Source organism: Suncus etruscus, chromosome 10 (assembly GCF_024139225.1).
Source record: "Suncus etruscus isolate mSunEtr1 chromosome 10, mSunEtr1.pri.cur, whole genome shotgun sequence".
Classification (NCBI taxonomy): domain Eukaryota; kingdom Metazoa; phylum Chordata; class Mammalia; order Eulipotyphla; family Soricidae; genus Suncus; species Suncus etruscus.
This window is the reverse complement of record NC_064857.1, coordinates 3,984,174-4,006,127: the sequence shown is the minus strand read 5'-3', so window position 1 is coordinate 4,006,127 and position 21,954 is coordinate 3,984,174.

Genomic DNA, 21,954 nt, shown 5'->3' with positions numbered 1-21,954 from the left:
GAGATAGCACAGCAGTAGGGCATTGCCTTGCATATAGCAGACCTTGAACAGTCACATGATTCCTGGCATGCCATATGGTCCCCGAGTCTGCCAAGGGTGATTTCTGAGTACAGGGTGAGGAGTAACCCCCAAAATAAATAAATAAATAAATAAATAAATAAATAAATAAATAAAAACAATACTACATAAAAAAAAAGAAACATTCCAGAAGACCTAACTATGGACGAAAGGCATGTATCCTCCCAAATTTGTAAGTTAAACCACAACTGCTATTTGGAAATGAGTCACCTAAGGAAGTAATTATAGTGAATTTGGTAGAACCCTGATGCAAGAGGATTCATATTTTTTGTTTTATTTTGTTTATTGTTTTAGGGCCACACTCAGCAGTGCTCAGGGCTTACTACAGGCTCTGCATTCAGGGATCACTTCTGGCTGATCCCAGAGACCATATGGGATGCCAGAGATCAAACTGGAGTGAACATACAAGGCAAATGCCTGATCCTAATGTACGATTGCTCCAGCCACTATGACTCATGTGTATAGTGACTGCAGATCACTTGTTTTCTCTTCCTAACTCTTGCCACAAGAGAGGCCATATAGACACAGGGAAGTAAAGACCTGGTGAAAGCTCCAGAAAATATCTTTACCAGCTGCCAACCCTATAGGACCTTAATCTGGGAATTCAAAACTATGAGGAAGTACATTTCTGATGTGAGTCCCCAGCCAATAGAATCTCATTTAGACAGTTTGAACATCCTCAAATAGATATGAATTCTGTCAGATAAGATAAAGATAACAAATCTTTGCAGATAAGACTTGTAAGTCTTTTATTATTTATTTATTTATTTATTTATTTATTTATTTATTTAGTTTTGGAGCCACACCCGGTGACTCTCAGGGGTTACTACTGGCTATGCGCTTAGAAATCACTTCTAGCTTGTGGGACCATATGGGACACCAGGGGATCGAACCACAGTCTGTCCTTGCAGACACCCACCGCTTGCGCCACCTTTCTGGCCCAAGACTTATAAGTATTATCTACAGTAGTAGGGAGGTAGCCAGTAATAGGAAGATAGCCAGTAATAGGGAGAAAGCTTTGCATAAAAAATAAGGCCAAAATATCCTGGGCAGAGATGGCTAAAGGTAATGCCATCTCAGAAAGTAACTGAGGAATTGATATTCAGAAACATGTATCTGTATACAATCATCAGGAGCTTCTTTCCTTCTTTCCCCCAAGAATGTCAAATGCCATGTTCAAAAGTCCCACCTCTTGGTCATTTGCTGTTTCTGTTTTATGAACAGTTTGCATCTCACTCTCTGTTGAGAGTAAAGTTAAATGGGCGAGGCATCTGATCTTTAAGGGCTCCCATAGGCCAGCAAGGCATACCTGACAGGGAGGCACCACCAGCCTTATTCATGGGCTGGCTTCTGAAGTCTGGAGGCCAGTGAATAAAAGCCATGTGATCCGATCCTCAGTGCTGAGTCCTGGGCCTACAACACAAATGGGTGCATTTCTCAGTCTAGATGATTTCATGATTACAAAGACATTTCTCTTTAGTGGTGATATAGTGTGGTTATAAACATGCAAAGCTGAAACTTCTGTTCTTAGATTTTTCTTTTTGGAGCGCTGCCTCTCCCCAAGCAGTGCTCAGGATGTCTGTGAGACTTCGTTAACAGGTCTGTCAACGAAGCCAGTACAAAATGTCTGTAATTACAATTGCTGAAGTCAACCAAGTTGTGCTTGGAGGCTCTGAGGGACGATGTGGTGCAGGGAATCAAACTTCGGTTAGATACATCCTAACAGTCCTACCTCTATTTCTGTCCTAATTACTCTTAAATGCATTATTAAGTATTTTTAAAATTATTATTGATGCTAGTATAAATGCAAACTTTTGTGTCATTTTATTTTTTGGATTGACTTTTGTTGGGTATATAAGCTGCTAATTTTCTACAAAGGTCATATATTATAAAACTGGATAAACTCATTATTAGCTTCATTGTGTTTTCATTTTTCTTTGGGAAGTATTTTTTCTTTTTTGGGGTGCCACACCTGGTGGTGCATAGGGTTACTCTTGGCTCTGCACTCAGAAATCACTCCTGGCTCGAGGACCATATGGGATGCCAGGGATTGAACTCTCACCCATCCTGGGTCAGCTGCATGCAAAGCAAATGCCCTACCTCTGTGATACCACTCTGGCCCATCCTTTGGGAAGAATTTATAGACGTATACATGTTATAGATTAAGGCAGTTGTACAATCTTTTTAACTTTATTTAAATAAAATGCATCACATAGTTGACCATAATACATTTGTTTCTAGACATGTAAAAGTTATTTAAAAACAATAGAAAAAGGCAAAAGCCGGCTCCCTGTGTGTGACACCAGGAGGGGAAAACCCATGAAAGTACACTGGCCCAGTGGGGCCCAACTGTGAAAAACTGTGAGTTTGACCTGTATATGTCTGTCTACAGTCCTCTTGTGTGAAACTCTTGCGAGTGGGGCAAAAAGAGGCTCTAGAAAACTCGCTTGCCCAGAGGCCATTTTCAGGGAGGGACTACAGAGCATGAAAACCGGCAATACTTTGCAAAAGCCGGCTCCCTGTGTGTGACACCAGGCGGGGAAAACCCACGAAAGTACACCAGCCCAGTGGGGCCCAACTGTGAAAAACTGTGAGTTTGACCTGTATATGTCTGTCTACTGTCCTCTTGCATGAAACTCTTGCGAGTGGGGCAAAAAGAGGCTCCAGCGGATTCGCTACGCAGCCGTGCACTCTTTCTAAGGAAAGAACACCATTGCAACAAGAAGGAAAAATTACACTAAGAACGGTGCTATATCACAGAAGCAAACATTTCTCTCCAGACTGTCTTCTCTATTGCATTCTCGGGCCTAAGATTTGACCCAGTGTGAGGCTTCATCCACGGAGGACTCCCCTCCCTTAGAGGCAAGTCAGCCCATCCAGAAAGGGAGGAGCCAGAGGAGTGTGCTGCCTGCATCATATAGACAATGAATACCACCACAACACGTAGAAAAACCCACAATACAAGTGTGACAATGGGGAAACAACGCAGGCCAGCATCAGACATAGAGAATGAAGATGAAAATTCTGAGGACCAGATAATGACCAACCAACTAATCAACCTCTCAGATAAGGACTTTAGACTAGCAATATGGAAGGTGCTCAACAGACTCCAAGAAACCATGGATCGAGTTGAACAGAACACTAATAAGAACCAAGAAAATATGAAGACAGAAATCACAAAACTCCAAACTGAAATAACATGTCAACTAACAGGACTGAAAAAGTCAGTAAACGAAGTGAATGACAAAATGGATAAGCTCTGGGACAGGGTATCAGAAGCTGAGAATAGACTTGGTGCTGTGGAAGATGAGATACATAACAATTCCATACAGCAGGAGAGATTGGACAAAAAACTTAAAGCAAATGAGCAGACAATGGAAAAATTAGTCAAAGAATGGGAACAGATGAAAATAGAAGTCTATGATAAGATCAACAGAAACAACTTAAGAATCATTGGAGTCCCAGAGACCCAGGAAGAAAACTTCCAGGAAGAATCAACGGTCAAGAACATCATTAAAGAGAAACTTCCAGAGCTAAAGAATATATGTGATCAAATCCTGCATGCCCGAAGAGTACCAACCAAAAGAGACCCCAGAAAAACCACCCCAAGACACATCCTAGTCACAATGACAAATCCCACAGATAGAGACAGAATTCTGAAAACAGCAAGATCAAAAGGGGAAATCATGTTCAAGCAAGCTTCCCTGAGATTTACAGCAGACCTGTCACCAGAAACACTCAATGCCAGAAAGCAGTGGTGGGATATTGTGACAAGACTGAATGAAATGAATGCTTCACCCAGAATACTATACCCAGCAAAACTCACTTTCCGGTTTGACGGAAGAATACATGGCTTCACAGACAAAAAACAGCTCAGAAACTTCACAGACACAAAACCAGTCTTAAGAGAAAAACTGAAAGACCTAATCTAAGACAAGACTACCCAAAAGACACACCAAATTTTGAAATAAAGATGGCGTTAAATCCCAGGACAATTCTTTCTCTCAACGTCAATGGACTAAATGCACCAGTTAAGAGACACAGAGTGGCTAAATGGATCAAAAAACTCAATCCAACCTTCTGCTGCCTACAAGAAACGCACCTGAATAGTCAGAACAAACATAGACTCAAAATAAAAGGCTGGAGAAAAGTTATCCAAGCAAACAACACCCATAAAAAAGCTGGAGTGGCCATACTAATATCAGATAATGCAAACTTTATACTAAGGAATGTTGTAAGGGACAAAGATGGACATTTTATATTAATCAAGGGGTACGTAGAGCAGGAAGAATTCACTCTCCTAAACATATATGCACCGAATGAGGGGCCAGCAAAATATTTAATACAACTGTTGACAAATCTGAAAAATAATATCAACAACAACACAATAATTGTGGGGGACCTTAACAGGGCTTTGTCAACACTGGATAGGTCAACCAGACTGAAACCCAACAAGAATATACTAGACCTGAGGAGAGAAATGGAAGAAAGAGGCCTAGTGGATATATATAGGACACTCCATCCCCAGAAACCTGGATACACATTCTTCTCCAATGTACATGGGACATTCTCCAGGATAGACTACATGCTGGCACATAAAACATACCTCCATAAGATCAAGAGGATAGAAATTTTGCAGACTACCTTCGCTGACCACAAGGCTCTGAAATTATTTGTGAACTCCAAAGGGACTCAGAAGAAACACTTTAACACCTGGAAGTTAAACAGCCTCATGCTCAATAACCAGTGGGTCCGAGATGAAATCAAGGAGGAAATCAAAAGGTTCCTGGAAACAAATGACAATAAAGACACAACTATCAGAACTTATGGGACACAGCAAAAGCAGTACTGAGAGGAAAATTTATAGCTTTGCAAGCACACATCAGGAAGGAAGAAGGAGCTTACCTGAGTAGCTTAATGACACAGCTAATAGAACTAGAAAATGCTCAACAAAAGGACCCAAGAATAGGAAGACAGAAGGAAATAACAAAGCTGAGAGCAGAAATCAACGAAGTGGAAACCCAAAAAACAATCCGAAAGATCAACGAAAGCAGAAGTTGGTTCTTTGAAAAAATAAACAAGATTGATAGACCACTGGCAAACCTAACAAAGAAAGAGAGAGAGAGAGAAACTTGATAACTCATATCAGGAATGAAAAAGGAGAGATCACTACTGATATGACAGAGATTCAAAGGGTAATCAGAAACTACTTTGAAAAACTCTACGCCACTAAAAATGAGAACCTGGAAGAAATGGATAAATTCTTGGACTCTTATAATCTTCCACGGTTGAAGGAAGAGGATGTAGCATATCTAAACACCCCCATCACCATTGATGAAATTAAAACAGTAATCAAATGTCTGCCGAAAAACAAAAGCCCAGGTCCAGATGGATTCACTAATGAATTCTATCAAACTTTCCAAGAGGAACTACTGCCAATCTTGGCAAGACTCGTTCATGAAATTGAACAAACAGAAACACTTCCAAATAGCTTTTATGAAGCCAACATCACCTTGATACCTAAACCAGACAGAGATGCTACAAAAAAAGAAAATTACAGACCAATATCGCTGATGAATGCAGATGCAAAGATCCTCAACAAAATCCTGGCAAATAGGATTCAATGCCTCGTTAAGAAGATCATCCACTACGATCAAGTAGGTTTCATCCCAGGAATGCAAGGCTGGTTTAACATCCGTAAATCTATCAACATAATACACAACATCAATAACAAGAAAAATAAAAACCACATGATCATATCAATAGATGCAGAGAAAGCATTTGATAAGGTCCAAAACCCATTTTTGATCAAAACTCTCAGCAAGATGGGAATGGAGGGAACCTTTCTCAATATAGTGAAGGCCATCTACCACAAGCCAGTGGCAAATATTATCCTCAATGGAGAAAAACTGAAAGCCTTCCCTCTAAATTCTGGCACAAGACAAAGCTGTCCTCTCTCACCACTCCTATTCAACATAGCACTGGAAGTACTTGCTATAGCGATTAGGCAAGAAAAGGATATCAAGGGAATCCAGATAGGAAAGGAAGAAGTCAAGCTCTCACTGTTTGCAGATGACATGATACTCTACTTAGAAAACTCTAAAGACTCTATCAAAAAGCTTCTAGAAACAATAGACTCATATAGCAAGGTGGCAGGCTACAAAATTAACACACAAAAATCAATGGCCTTTCTCTACACCAATAGTAATAAGGATGAAATGGACATTAAGAAAACAACCCCATTCACAATAGTGCCACACAAACTCAAATATCTTGGAATCAACTTGACTAAATATGTGAAGGACCTATAGAAGGAAAACTATAAAACTCTGCTCCAAGAAATAAGAGAGGACACACGGAAATGGAAACACATACCCTGCTCATGGATTGGCAGGATTAACATCATCAAAATGGCAATACTCCAAAAGCATTATACAGATTTAATGCCATCCCTCTAAAGATACCCATGACATTCTTCAAAGAAGTGGATCAGACACTTTTGAAATTCATTTGGAACAATAAACACCCTCGAATAGCTAAAGCAATCATTGGGAAAAAGAATATGGGAGGAATTACTTTCCCCAACTTTAAACTGTACTACAAAGCAATAGTTATCAAAACAGCATGGTCTTGGAATAAGGATAGGTCCTCAGATCAGTGGAATAGGCTTGAATACTCAGAAAATGTTCCCCAGACATACAATCACCTAATTTTTGATAAAGGAGCAGGAAATCCTAAATGGAGCAAGGAAAGCCTCTTCAACAAGTGGTGTTGGCACAATTGGATAGCCACTTGCAAAAAATTGAACTTAGACCCCCAGCTAACATCATGTACAAAGGTAAAATCCAAATGGATTAAAGACCTCGATATCAGCCCCAAAACCATAAGATATATAGAACAGCACATAGGCAAAACACTCCAGGACATTACAGTCATCTTCAAGGAGGAAACTGCACTCTCCAAGCAAGTGAAAGCAGAGATTAACAGATGGGAATATATTAAGCTGAGAAGCTTCTGCACCTCAAAGAAAATAGTGCCCAGGATACAAGAGCCCCCCATTGAGTGGGAGAAACTATTCACCCAATACCCATCAGATAAGGGGCTAATCTCCAAAATATACAAGGCACTGACAGAACTTTATAAGAAAAAAACATCTAACCCCATCAAAAAATGGGGAGAAGAAATGAACAGACACTTTGACAAAGAAGAAATACACATGGCCAAAAGACACATGAAAAAATGTTCCACATCACTAATCATCAGGGAGATGCAAATCAAAACAACGATGAGATACCACCTCACACCCCAGAGAATGGCACACATCACAAAGAATGAGAATAAACAGTGTTGGTGGGGATGTGGAGAGAAAGGAACTCTTATCTACTGCTGGTGGGAATGCCGTCTAGTTCAACCTTTATGGAAAGCAATATGGAGATTCCTCCAAAAACTGGAAATCGAGCTCCCATACGATCCAGCTATACCACTCCTAGGAATATACCCTAGGAACACAAAAATACAATACAAAAAACCCTTCCTTACACCTATATTCACTGCAGCACTATTTACCATAGCAAGACTCTGGAAACAACCAAGATGCCCTTCAACAGACGAATGGCTAAAGAAACTGTGGTACATATACACAATGAAATATTATGCAGCTGTCAGGAGAGATGAAGTCATGAAATTTTCCTATACATGGATGTACACGGAATCTATTATGCTGAGTGAAATAAGTCAGAGAGAGAGAGAGAGAGAAAAACGCAGAATGGTCTCACTCATCTATGGGTTTTAAGAAAAATGAAAGACACCCTTGTAATAATAATTTTCAGACACAAAAGAGAAAAGAGCTGGAAGTTCCAGCTCACCTCAGGAAGCTCACCACAAAGAGTGATGAGTTTAGTTAGGGAAATAACTACATTTTGAACTGTCCTAATAACGAGAATGTATGAGGAAAATGGAGAGCCTGTCTAGAGTACAGGCGGGGGTCGGGTGGGGAGGAGGGAGACTTGGGACATTGGTGATGAGAATGTTGCACTGGTGATGGGTGGTGTTCTTTACATGACTGAACCCCAAACACAATCATGTATGTAATTAAGGTGTTTAAATAAATTAAAATAAACAATAGAAAAAAAGAAAAGAGAAGTAAAAAAGGAAAAGGAAAAGAAGAAAGAAAATCTAAAACATGAAATAAAAAAGAAGTACAGTGGCAAACATACTTGTGAAAATTATTGTATCTCTAATGAAGTTACTAATAAAATGGCAGGTTTTGTAAGCTCTGTTTACTGTCCATTATTAAATTGGTGTGTTCCTACAGGGATGGCAGCATCAAACAGATGAAGTTATCCAGAAATTCAAAGCACTATTATTGGTATTATTACTAATATTGCTGCTTTTGTGGGCTATATTCTAAGGCTGTCAGTCCTCCTAGAAGGAGGAGGATGCAAGGAGAGGGTTCCCCAAAAGCTCTGGTAATATCAAATATTGGCATGCCTGAAGTTAGGTCAGATTTGTGTCTCTGAAGAGAACCATAGAGGAGTGGTGAGGCAGGGCCATAGGCAAAGTGGTGATTAGGGGTGAAAGATGCAGCAGGCATGGCTTCTGTAGGGTAGGGACTTAGTCTGCCCTCTTCTTGCCCCTGCCCTCTTTTCTCCACTCATGCAAGCTTTCGGCTTGTGTACTCATGGTTTTTCATGGCTTGCTTTACATATCTTTTGAGAAAAGAGTGAGTTTATGGAATCTAGACCAGTGCTAACACGGTGACTGCGTTTGTGGATGTGGTTACAGCTGCCCAGTTTTACTTCTTTATATCTATTTACCATACTAAAGCTTTTATCTTTTTTCCTAGAACTCTTGCATTTCTTCTTTTGGGGAACTTAGATGGGAGGGGACACCCAGTGGTGTTTACTGCTTACTCTTGGCTCTGTGCTCAGGATTACTCCTGGGGGAGCTCAAGGGGCCATATTCAAGACAAGCACCATTCTCACCCCCACCCCTTGAATTTTTTCTTAACTTTCAAGCAAGCAGAGAAAACGTTAAGTGTGTCATTGGGTGCAGATAACTGCAACGAAACACAACAGTCATTTTTCTCTTGTCCTATCCATTTTCTCTTCCAAAGAATCTTTATCTCTATGCTTTCTCCTCCTTCACAAACAAAACCTTGTTTCATTTTGATTTCCAGGTGCCCACAAATCTTTGAGATTGGAGCTTTTTTCTATGATAATGGTTTTCTATTTTTTTTTGGGGGGGGGCCACACCGGCGTTGCAGGGGTTACTTTTGGCTGTCTGCTCAGAAATAGCTCCTGGCAGGCACGGGGGACCATATGGGACACCGGGATTCTAACCAACTACCTTTGGTCCTGGATCGGCGGCTTGCAAGGCAAACGCCGCTGTGCTATCTCTCTGGGCCCGGTTTTCTATTCTTATTTTGTATAAGAGATGTAATATACGTGCAATACTCTTGTTTCCAACTATAGTACTAATCAATTACTTAAGTTAATAAAATTAAAATTTTTATTTTCTTGTTTTCTTGCATCTTTTCAACTGGTGAGAATCTGTGTCTTTCAAAATTCATATAATTTATTCTTTCTCCTTTTCCTGTAAAGATTGTTCAAAATGCCAACATTTTTTAAAATAGTCGTGCTATTAGACCATCCTCCTTGTTTCTCCTCAATATGATTGAAAAGTCTCTAATATTATTTTGTATATTAGTTAGATAGGAGTTAAGACATGTTGAATTTATCTCTGTTTTAGAATTTCTTCCTATTTCATTTATTTATTTGTTATTATCTTTATTAAAACACCATGATTACAAATATGATTATAGTTGTATGATTACAGTCATGTAAAGAACACCCCCCTTCACCAGTGCAACATTTCCACCACCGATTTCTCAGATCTTCCTCCTCCCCACCCCACCCACATCTGCACTTGAGACAGGCTTTCTACTTCACTCATTCATTCACTTTGTTATGATAGTTTTCAGTGTAGTTATTTCTCTAACTGCACTCATCACTCTATGTGGTGAGCTTCATGTCATGAGCTGCACCTACCAGCCCTCATCTCTCTTGTCTCTGAGATACTGTTAAAAATGTCTTTCATTTTTCTTAAAACCCATAGATGAGTGAAACCATTCTGCATTTTTTTCTCTCCCTCTGACTTACTTCACTCAGCATAATAAATTCCACGTACATCCATGTATAGGAAAATTTCATGACTTCATCTCTCCTGATGGCTGCATAGTATTCCATTGTGTATATGTACCACCATTCTTTAGCCACTCATCTGTTCAAGGGCATCTTGGTTGTTTCCAGAGCCTGGCTATTGTAAATAATACTGCAATGAATATAGGTGTGAGGAAGGGGTTTTTGTATTGTATTTTTGTGTTCCTAGGGTATATTCCTAGGAGTGGTATAGCTGGATCGTATGGGAGCTCAATTTCCAGTTTTTGGAGGAATCTCCATATTGCTTTCCATAAAGGTTGAACTAGACGGCATTCCCACCAGCAGTGGATAAGAGTTCCTTTCTCTCCACATCCCCGCCAGCACTGCTACTATTTCATTAAAAAAAAAACAAAACTAGAAACCTTAAATTTAATCAAATATTCTGATATAAATAGTAAAAATAGTAAAAAAAATAAAAAATAGTTTTATATTTTTAGTTATTCACTAGTATAGGAAATTTACTAATATAATTCTAATCATAAAACTTCCTTATATGTTTTAAATAAAATTTATTCTGTATGGTAGCAAACTACTGGATTTTGTTTATAAGTATTCTATCTAAAATAAAGTTACAATTTTTTATTTTCCATTATCCCATCTTAAACTTTTCTACAAGGGATACCTGCATCTTAGGAAGTAGATAAAATTTAAATGAATATAAAAGACAATGTAACCATGTTTTTAAAGGTTTTTAAATATTTTGTTTATTACTCTAGGTAAAAGATCTTCATAATATGGTAGTGGTGTTCAAAGGTATGATATCAGAAGAAGCATTGAATCATGAGTGTCTATATTTTACTCAAGTTCTTTAAATAGCTCCATTCTAATCAGGGCCTGTTTGCTGAATAATTTCATTCTAACTACCCACACGTATTATTTGCCTATTTCAACTCTTTAAACATATGTTGCAGGTTAATACTACACTGTTCACATATGTATCATTTCTTTCAAAGAGGTTAGTTTAAGCAAAATTGTTTTTGCAAGGCATGATCATTTCCAAAAAGGATGGTTACCATATTTTTCAAAGCTTGATTTGTACAATGCAATTATATTCAATTAAGAACAGACTAACTTTATTTTTATTTTTCTGGTTGCCTAAATAGCATTTTTCAAATATATCTACTGGCATATATTGCATTGCCTTATATATGTTATAACATATATGTTATACATACATATATATATATATATATAACATATAACATAAGCCTTATATGTTTCTGTCTTCCACATTTAACGTTGGACATCTGGGGACCACTCTGATGCACTCTCCAAGCAGGCAAATGGGACAATACTAGGGTCTAACAATTCATAGTAGTTTGGGTCCTGCAGTATCAGGGATTCTTCCAGCAACCCTATGCGTTTCTAATCAGCAGTGTTTGGTGGAATAGATAGATACAAGGGTTCAAACCTGAGCACTAAGATATTGCCCAAAGTTTCATATACTCATTATTGTATTATCTATATACAATACTGAACCTGGCATACAGGTATACAATAAATTATTGCCATGTGACATCATAAGTATGTATATCTGAACTCAATTCACTCAATTCCGTTCATTTGTGACTAGAAAAAAGCCTATATATTTTCATTCAAGAGTATGGAATACAGTAGAACATAGCTTAACTTTAGTCCCAATCTTTAGCCAACCCGAGGTTGCATTTTTATGTTAAATTCTAATTATGGTCTTGTTTAGGAAAAAAAAGAACAGTAGATGTGATTTTGTTTTAGAACTTCCATGAATAGAAGACTGTTCTGCTTTACATATAGATAAACTTATGCTTTTGCTTGAAATGACAATTACTAGAAAAATATCAAATTCAAAAGACAGCATACACATTTTTCTAAAATTGGAAATTTTATCTAATTTTATCGTTCAACCTTTAAATGTTAACTGATGAAGTCTGCATAGCTTTTTCATAATAAGTATACATTTTATCAGCAATCTAGGAACCACTGTTCTTTTAAAAAATAATTATTGACAGTAAAATTGTATCTAGTTCCAGTACAACATATTTTTTTGCAACATGTCAAGGAGTGGCCACTAAGCATAGAGCCTTGAGCTTTGCTATGTGTAGTCTTAACCTGCCTTTCCCCACACACTATAAATAATTTTCAGGTTTTAATTTTTATTTATTTATTTTAATTTTAAGTATCGTGGTTTTACAAACCTATTTTCTCAGGTTTCACGCATTAAAGTACCCTAACACCACACCCTCTACTGAAGTATCATCCTTCTCCATTACTGTCCCAGTGTCTCCACCCCCATTCCCCTTCTTCAGAACTAAGTTTCTTGCTGCATTTTTTTAAGTTGTAATTAAGCTAACACTGCTCTCTGTAATTCTTCATGTGGTGAGAATAAAGCGTAAAAAGAATCAAATAAGACACAGAAAGCTAAAGCAATGGTTTCTTGCTTATGCAGGAGATAAGCAAAATCCACATAGATTAAAAATGATTGTTTTTCTCCCATATAACTAACACCTGCTTTAAGAAAGCTTGAATTATTTTTGCCCTCTTAAACTATACTCAAATGGGATAGCTTTCTATATTTCTTGGTATTTTAGTGATATAACTAGCTTTATGAGAAAAATCCAAGGAAATCTAGAGACTCTGTTCAATAAATTGTTATATAAAAGCAGAGGGCTTAACATATTTGTAGAACTGATAATCTCTTAGAAGTATACAAGACACACTCGAATACTTCCAATACCACAAAGTTTTTCTCCTTTCTACTCATCTTCAATTCCACTGAAGTTCAGACAATGAACTCACTCTCATATCCTAATAGTCTCCCAACTTTTATTTTGTCTTGGAGACTTACGGGGCCATGCAGGGGACCACGTGGAGGACTGAGAATCGAACCTCAAAAGTCAGTAGTGTGCAAGACAAGAATCTTACCTACTATGCTCTCTCTCTAGTCCCCATCTTCCACCTTCTTTATTTTTTAAGTAATGTTATTTTTCAAATAAGCAACCTTTATTTTATGTTTTGTTTGTAATAATATCTTTATTTAAACTCTGGGATTATAAACATGACTATGGTTGGATTTCAGGCACAAAAAGAACAGCCCCCTTCACCAGTGCAACATTCCCACCACCAATACCCCCATCCCACTTTCTTTATCAAAGCATTTAAATTCCCATGGTGAGCCAGAACCTACCTTCAAGCTAGCTATGATGAAAGCAAAAGATACAAGCTGTTAATATTTTACTTGTAACTTCTGACTCATGACGGTCAGGAGTCCAGATGCCAACTAAAAACACTTACTGATTTAGGCCACCTCTTTCCTCTCTTCTAATTTCTCTTCTTTGCCAAAGAGGAGGGTGCTTTAGATAACATCTCCTGCTTCTTACCTCACAGGCAAAATGTCTTCCCTGACATTGCCCACCACACACAACTTCCTCTGTGTGCTGAGGCATTCCACTTGCTCTCCTGCCACACAACCTACCATTCAGAGTGTCCTCAGACACATCATCTTTCGGACTCTCTCACAAAAATGTGGGCTCCAGAGCATCTCTTCCTTTCTCTTGTTTCTTGTTATGCTTTCTTTTTTTCTCTCCCTTTCTATTCTGTTTCCTGCTCTCACTCTACAAATATGATTTTATGTGTCTTAACTAAAATATTTGGCTATAGATACTTGTATAATCTAGACACACTCTGTAAGACTACACAGCTATCAAAAGTAAAAGCTCAATAGGTAATGGCAATAAAATATATGGGCCTCAAGGAATTGTGTATCATGAGATAAGTCAAAGAGAGGCCAACATCACAGGATTTGCCGCTGAAGTACATAAAGAAACAATACAGATGGCCAAGTTAATAAAATAAAAGTGAACTTTGAATGATAGGCCCAAAATGGTTAGTTACCAGAAAAGAAGTGGGAAGAGAGTGGATCAGTTGAGCCAAAGGGTCGATTTCATGGCAAAAGGTAGAAATGAACATGGAGCGGGAAACTTAATGTGGCACATAAAGGTGTCACTTCACAATGTGTATGCCTGAAACTTACATATGATATAATAAAATGTCACATCAAAAAAACTTTTTCAGGGGCCAGAGAGATAACATGGAGGTAGGGTGTTTGCCTTGCATGCAGAGGACGGTTGCTCAAATACCGGCAACCCATATAGTCCCCGATCCTGCCAGGAGTGATTTCTGAGCATAGAGCCAGGAGGAACCCCTGAGTGCTGCTGGGTGTGACCCAAAAACCAAAAAACCCAAACAAACAAACAAACAAAAACTTTTTCAATAATCTACTTGATCCTGCTTGACTCTGCAAGGTAAGGTAGAGGAGATAGATATTCATTCCAGTTCTCTGCTACCTCAAATCAAACTCCTAAGGTCACTTATTGCTGGCAATCTCTGATTTAGGTCCCCTCTGTTACTCATATCCCGTTAGCCAAACAAATCTGATTAGGATCTTGATGGCGATTCTCAACTCTCACACTCTTTGATCCCACCATTGAACAGTGGATGACATCCTTCCTTGATGCTCCGAGATGTTCTCCTTGATAACTATTCTCTCCCTCGGGCTTGGCTTTCCTGTCTCTCTAAATTAGGACTGAAGTCCCAAGACTCACTTCTGAACCCCTCTTATGTTTATGAGCCCTCATACATAGTACCTCCATGAGTATAAGTACCAATAGAAACCATCCCCTTAATTATTTTTTTAATTGAAGCCATTGTGAATTACAATTCTTTCACAGTTGTATTTCAGGCGTTTAGTGACAGTGAATTAGGGCCATTCCCACCACCAGTGTTGACCTTCCTCTACTATAGTTCTGCATGCATCCATACCTCTTCCTTTGCCTCCTGGACTACCAGTGTAACAGGTCCATTTTGTGTTTAGCCGGTTGTAGTTTGGGTCTTTTGATTCTGTTGTGTTTGACTTTGGCTTGGGTATTTAGATATGATCTTTTTTTTTTTCTCCCAATCAATGCTCCTGCGACAGTTTGGCCCCTGGCCCCATTCACTTTATTTTCTCTTGTCTCAATTTGTGAAGAGACAAAAATATGATACAAAACAAAGTGATTCAAGTTCTATAGTTCTATGGAAAAATGAGAGCCCCTATCTAGAATATATATAAAATTAAAAGAAGAAAAGAAAAAAGGGGGTCAGGTGTGGTTTTTTTTTTTTTTTTTTTGCATAGGCACAGCAAATGTTGGGGGAAATTAGAAAGAAAATTCCTTTGGCCTAAGAGATATAGAGTGTCTCTGTCCATGAAGCATACAGTTCAAGACCAACTACAGGCTCTGGGCAAATTGGTTGTTGAACCCCAATGTCATCCCTTTAATTTTTGTGTTAGTTTTGCTTACTTTCCTATAATCCACACCCTGAGAGTCAATTGCTTATACAATTCTTTTTGAGTATTTTTTTTATTTCATATGACTTAATAATAATAGCAAACACATCTAATGATGCTCAGGGTTTATTCTTGGCTCTGTGTTTTGGGGTTATTCTTGGCAGTGCATGTGGAGCCAAATGGGATGCTGGGAATTGAAGAGTGGTCAGCTGGATACAAGGCAAAGGCTTTACCTATTATATTATTGTTCCAGCCAACACATACTATTTTTATTGCCTTTGGATCTCTCTTAATTATTTGCTTTCCTCATTTCTTTTGTTTAGCTCCTCTTGAAATTCTGTTAAATTCTGTATAACTTTTATCATATCCAGTCCTGTTATTTTTCACTAGCTAAGGACAAGATGATCAAATAAGTAAAGTAAAGTATAGTAAAGTAAAGTAAAACTATCATTCAGTACCAAGCTGTTGTTTTTCACACAGTCTCTGTTGTTGCTATCATGTTTCTGTATTGAAGATTCTGGAATCTGTATATCCGACATTGAAGTCAGGATGGTGCGGAACTGTTCTTGCGGTCCCCATATGCGCTGATAACGCCACGTGACATTCTTCCTTATTTGCATAAGCACAATAAAATGGAAAATACTATACATACAAATAAGTTCTTATATAATAGATATAGGAACACACAATTCTTGTAGTGCAATGGCACCTTACACCCTGCACATTGACATAATGACCTCAGAAGAATGGGCATTCTCCATTCACCCCGGAACCAGGGAAGCCATCTATGAAACATACAAAGTTGTCTGTAACATCACCTGGAAGCAATCCTCTACCAGGGAAGACCCTACCACTGCTCTGACATCGATCTGTTCAAAAGCGTCTTCCCTTAACACTGAGAAAACTTAACAACAACAATGACCTGCTTACTGAACAGGGCTTTCTGCATTGCCCTTTAATTGTGATTGGAAATTAGAGGATGCTCCACACCATCCTGACTTCAATGTAGGATATACAGATTCCAGGATCTTCAATACAGAAACGTGATACCAACAACAGAGACTGTGTAAAAAATAAAACTAGTGACAATGACCTGGATTGGACAAACTAGTTTGTCTGGAGCCTAGAGTTGGTCTTATGCCAGGAAACTTCAGGGGTAGGGTCTCCTTGTATTTAGACCAAGGCTTTTCCTTCCATGTCCCCCATATTTTGGTGGGCCTATGCAAATGATAATTGCCACTCTAACACCGTTTTTATTGTGATCCTTTGACTCTAAACCTTAAAAAAACCATTTAAACTTTTGACGTTAACTTAAACTAATATACATGTGCATGGAAATGTAAAAATCTACTATGCCTTCAAGTTTAAGGAGCTACATAAATTTTATGGCTTTGGATTGCTTGGTGTACCCCTAAGAAATGTTATAATGTACTACAATCTGGGGACTTGAGGGACAAAGTAATTGTACATGGGTTTGGTTTTATTTTTCTTAATGTTCTTTGACTATAAGATCAAAATTAAGGTGTCAGCAAGGGGATTTCTTCTGAGAACTCTGTTTTTGGGTGATTGCCCTTTCACTGTAACTTTACCTTGTCCTCTTTCTTTGCATTATTGTTCACATAATTAAAAATAAATAAATTAATTAAATTAAAGTTTTTTTAAACTTTATTTATTTATAGATTGATTGTTTTGGGGGCCACACTCAGCAGTGATCAGGGATTACTCATGGTTCTGCACTCAGAAATCGCCCCTAGCAGACTGGGGGACCATATGAGATGCTGGCAATTTAACAGGGTCCCAAACAGGTTCCTCTTTGGTCAGCTGTATGCAAGACAAAAGCCTTACCATTGTGCTATCTCTCTGGGCCTTGTACCAAGCTGTTCTTAATATTAACTTCAAGGGTACAATGGACCCAACAACTGATCATGAGATGAAATAAGGAGACCCTAAACTCTAAATATTTCTTCTCTCCAAAGAAGTTCTATATTATAGGCAGCTGATAAAGTTTTCAGTGAGGTCTGAATAAATCACATTTCCACATGTGAAATGGTTTTAACTATAAAATTAAGCACATCAAAATGATAAAAAAAATGATACATTCCCAGGAATGTCAGCCAAAATATTCATGAATTTCAGGTTTCTTTATCAGAGACCTTGCTAGAAAAAAAGTACAACCAGTGAAAGCACCTATAGATAAGGAAATCCTGTTAGCACAATGTACTTAGCTTTTTATTTTGCAAGGAGTTTAGCAAAGCTAGGCAGACAATAAATTATGGCACACCACCTATGTATTCTAAGGGTCACCTCTCTAATTTATACTTCATGTGAAAGAAGAAAATTGCAGGTTTATGGTTCTATGTAAGCCCTGCTTACTTCCCAATAAGAATATTGTTCAATAGATTGACTTTATATTCTTTTCTTTGTTACCTTTACAGTTGAATATGAGCGAGCAGCTAAATTGATCTTTTCAAAACCCAAATGAAGGCACTTTTCAACATAAAAATCTTCAGGGCCTGGTCTGTTCTGGACTTTACCTCTGGGTTTTGAACTTGCTTTTTCTTGTGGGTTGAATCACTTCTTAAGACTGAGCTGACTTGGGCCAAAGTGATAGTACAGTGGTAGGGTATTTTCCTCGCACCCAGATGATCTGGGACAGACCCAGGTTTGATCCCTAGAATCCCATATTGTCCCTCTAGCCAGGAGAAATTTCTGAGTGCAGGGCCAGGAGTAAGCCCTGAGTGCCATTTAGTGTGGTCCAAAAACAAAACAAAACAAAACAACACATAAAAGACTGAGCTGACTTTCTCAACAACTTCCCAAGGGTCCTTGTATGTCACTTCCCTGAATACCCTGTCCAGTGGTCATTTCCCCAAATATAATTACACTATATAAACTGAGCCTATGAACCTTTAGTAATATTTAGATATCACTTCCTTTCTAGTAATTCTTAGAACTTACCACTTTCTAGCATACTGTACATTTATTTATATTTTAGTCATTTGTCAGATTTATTTTATGTCATTTTGTGAATATGCAGATTCTAGATAGTTTGCATTTTAAAATCTATCTTATTCACCCTTATATATTCAGGGTTTTACCTGGCAATGTAGCAGGTGTAAGAGAAATTCAATAAATAATTGTTGCTCATGTGATTATGTTTTCCCACTTTTTAATTGCTTGTAAATATGTGTTTTTTTAATTATTGATAAGAATAGCTAGTAGTTTCATGCTCCTACTTCTACATAAAGATCTACCTTTTGGTCTAGTTTTTCTATTCTTTTTATTTGTTTACCGGTGTACTGCTTTCTATTTCATTATGGTTTAATTTATTAATGCCTACATAATGCTTATGATAAGTAGCAAATTAGCTTATGACCAGTATTTTATGACATAAATATCCATAATAAGGGGCCGGAGAGATAATATGGAGGTAAGACCTTGCATGCAGAAGGACGGTGGTTCAAATACCCGTGCCTGCCAAGGGCAATTTCTGAGCGAAGAGCCAGGAGGAACCCCCGAGCGCTGCCAGGTATGACCCAAAAACCAAAAAATATATATTCATAATAAAACATTTCACATATGTTTTACTCTGTGCTTAATTTCAGCTATATCCTTTTAGAATTTTTGCATGTGCTGTTAAATTCCTAATACTCTGTAATTAAATATTTTTTGTTTTGTTTTATGGTCTATTATACTATGTGGTTAATCTTGGCTCTGTGCTTAGGGGACCATTTGCAGTGTTAGGGGTTGAACTGGAGTCTACCACTTGCAAGGGTGCTTTGCTCACTATACTATTATCTCCAGCTCTCATATTTTCTTTTCTTTTTTTAACCAAGAATGTGAAGAGCACATAAAAATTTTAGTTCATGGGGCCGGTGAGGTGGCACTAGAGGTAAGGTGTCTGCCTTGAAAGCGCTAGCCAAGGAAGGACCGTGGTTCGATCCCCCGGCATCCCATATGGTCCCCCCAAGCCAGCAGCAATTTCTGAGCACTTAGCCAGGAGTAACCGCTGAGCATCAAATGGGTGTGCCCCCCCAAAAAAGAAAAAATTTTAGTCTGTGTAATAACGTCTTCTACAATTAATATCTTATGAACAAGGGAGAGGGGTAGCCTACATAGTCACATAGTAGGAAGACTATTAAGAACTCACAAGATACAAAAACAGAAATAAGGGTTAAAGAGATTCCCTTGCCCATTGCATTCTAGGGCATCCCACTGATCTTTGACTCTAGCACATGATCCATCCCTTAGATTTGGAGCTCTTGAACTGATTGCTCAAGGAAGCATTTGCTTCTTGGCCCGTTCTAATCAGAAGGCAGGACACACTAGATCACCCTTTGTGTCGCTGGTCACCCTCCTGACTTTTGACATGGTTAGCATTGGGTTCCATATATTTTGTCTGCAGCTGAGAACCAGTACATTAATATTCATAGTTTGGGTTATACCAGCATCTTTATTGGCATGGTTCAAATTTGAGAATGTCTAGAAGTGATGTCTAAGCATTGGGCTAAAGCCAGTTTTGGTTAATTTTGCAGATGCCAATCCTTTTCAGAAATAAGTCATTACCCTCAGTCACTCCGAACTTGCACCACCAGTTTTTCATTTCAAATCAGCGATTTAAAAGCTCGTCTTTCTTCTCCAAATAACAGAAGCAAATTGCAACTTGGAAGCTAACAAAAATCTGGAACTGCAGACCCTAGCTTTTAGTGTTCCTCTTCATTTGAACTTACCCACCAACACCACCCTGCACATTTGGCTCTGATCTTCAAAAGTGTACGTGTGAGTTTTAGCCAATTCCTAATGAAAAATGTAAGTTTTATCATTCTTGTTCTCTTTGTTGATAACTGTGGGTTTCAGGGAAGGGAACAGGAAAGAACATGTTATTTTTTACCACAAGCTTTACAGTTTTGTTTTTAAAGCTAATAAATCATTGTCACTATGCTTGACTACACTCTTAGTCTCTGGTCACATGTCACATGGGACAGCATCTGCGAACTCTGAGCATGTTCACGGTTGCTTAGCAACCAGAGCGCTTTTCTTTCTTCCAACAGCCAACCTCACCCCATCCCAACATGGCCCCACCTACCCTGCCTTAAAATAGAACGTGTGGTCCTATGAGTCACCTCGAAAACGTTTTCTAACTTAGAGGGGAGTTGTTAGTAAAGAGAGAATTCAGAGAGACATATCCTATTGGCTAGGAAAAAGGAAAGATATTAAATTAGACAGTAAGAAGAAAACGAATTGCTCAAAAGTTAAGAAAACTTAGGTAGGTTGATCAGAAAGCTAAAGTTACAAGGAAGGTGAGAATACTTTTGATGTTTAATCGGATCAAGGTGTGAGGAAGCTACACATGCTTGAAAAGAGGGGCACATTCATTTGTGTTTAAGTGTTCTCCGTGTTTAACTGAATGGAAGGGGTTGAATCTGTTCGGATGGGGAGTTGGGACACAGAGTTCCAGCTAGGTATTGTGGAGACAACTTACGCAGTCTCTTGCTCTCTTCCTCCTTTCTAAGTAGAACTTGACCCTTTGATATAGAAGGAGTGGAACTTAACAAAAATGTTTAGAGCTCAAAAGTGGTGATTTGGGTTCAGAGCTGATTCTATCCCTGGCACCTGATATGATCCCAAGTCCACCACGAATGAGTCTTGAATGTCAGAATCAGGAATAAGCCCTGAGTACTGTCTGATAGCTGATGTAGCTGTCCCCACCCCCAAAGTCGTGATTACCAGACAAGAATGGAGATAAGTGCATTTGAATGAGAAAGTCATGTTTTTTTTATTTTTTTTTATTTAAACACCTTGATTACATACATGATTGTGTTTGGGTTTCAGTCATATAAAGAACACCACCCATCACCAGTATTCCCATCACCAATGTCCCAAGTCTCCCTCCTCCCCACCCGACCCCCGCCTGTACTCTAAACAGGCTCTCCATTTCCCTCATACATTCTCATTATTAGGACGGTTCAAAATGTAGTTATTTCTCTAACTAAACTCATCACTCTTTGTGGTGAGCTTCCTGAGGTGAGCTGGAACTTCCAGCTCTTTTCTCTTTTGTGTCTGAAAATTATTATTGCAAGAATGTCTTTCATTTTTCTTAAAACCCATAGATGAGTGAGACCATTCTGCGTTTTTTTCTCTCTCTCTGACTTATTTCACTCAGCATAATAGATTCCGTGTACATCCATGTATAGGAAAATTTCATGACTTCATCTCTCTTGACAGCTGCATAATATTCCATTGTGTATATGTACCACAGTTTCTTTAGCCATTCGTCTGTTGAAGGGCATCTTGGTTGTTTCCAGAGTCTTGCTATGGTAAATAGTGCTGCAATGAATATAGGTGTAAGGAAGG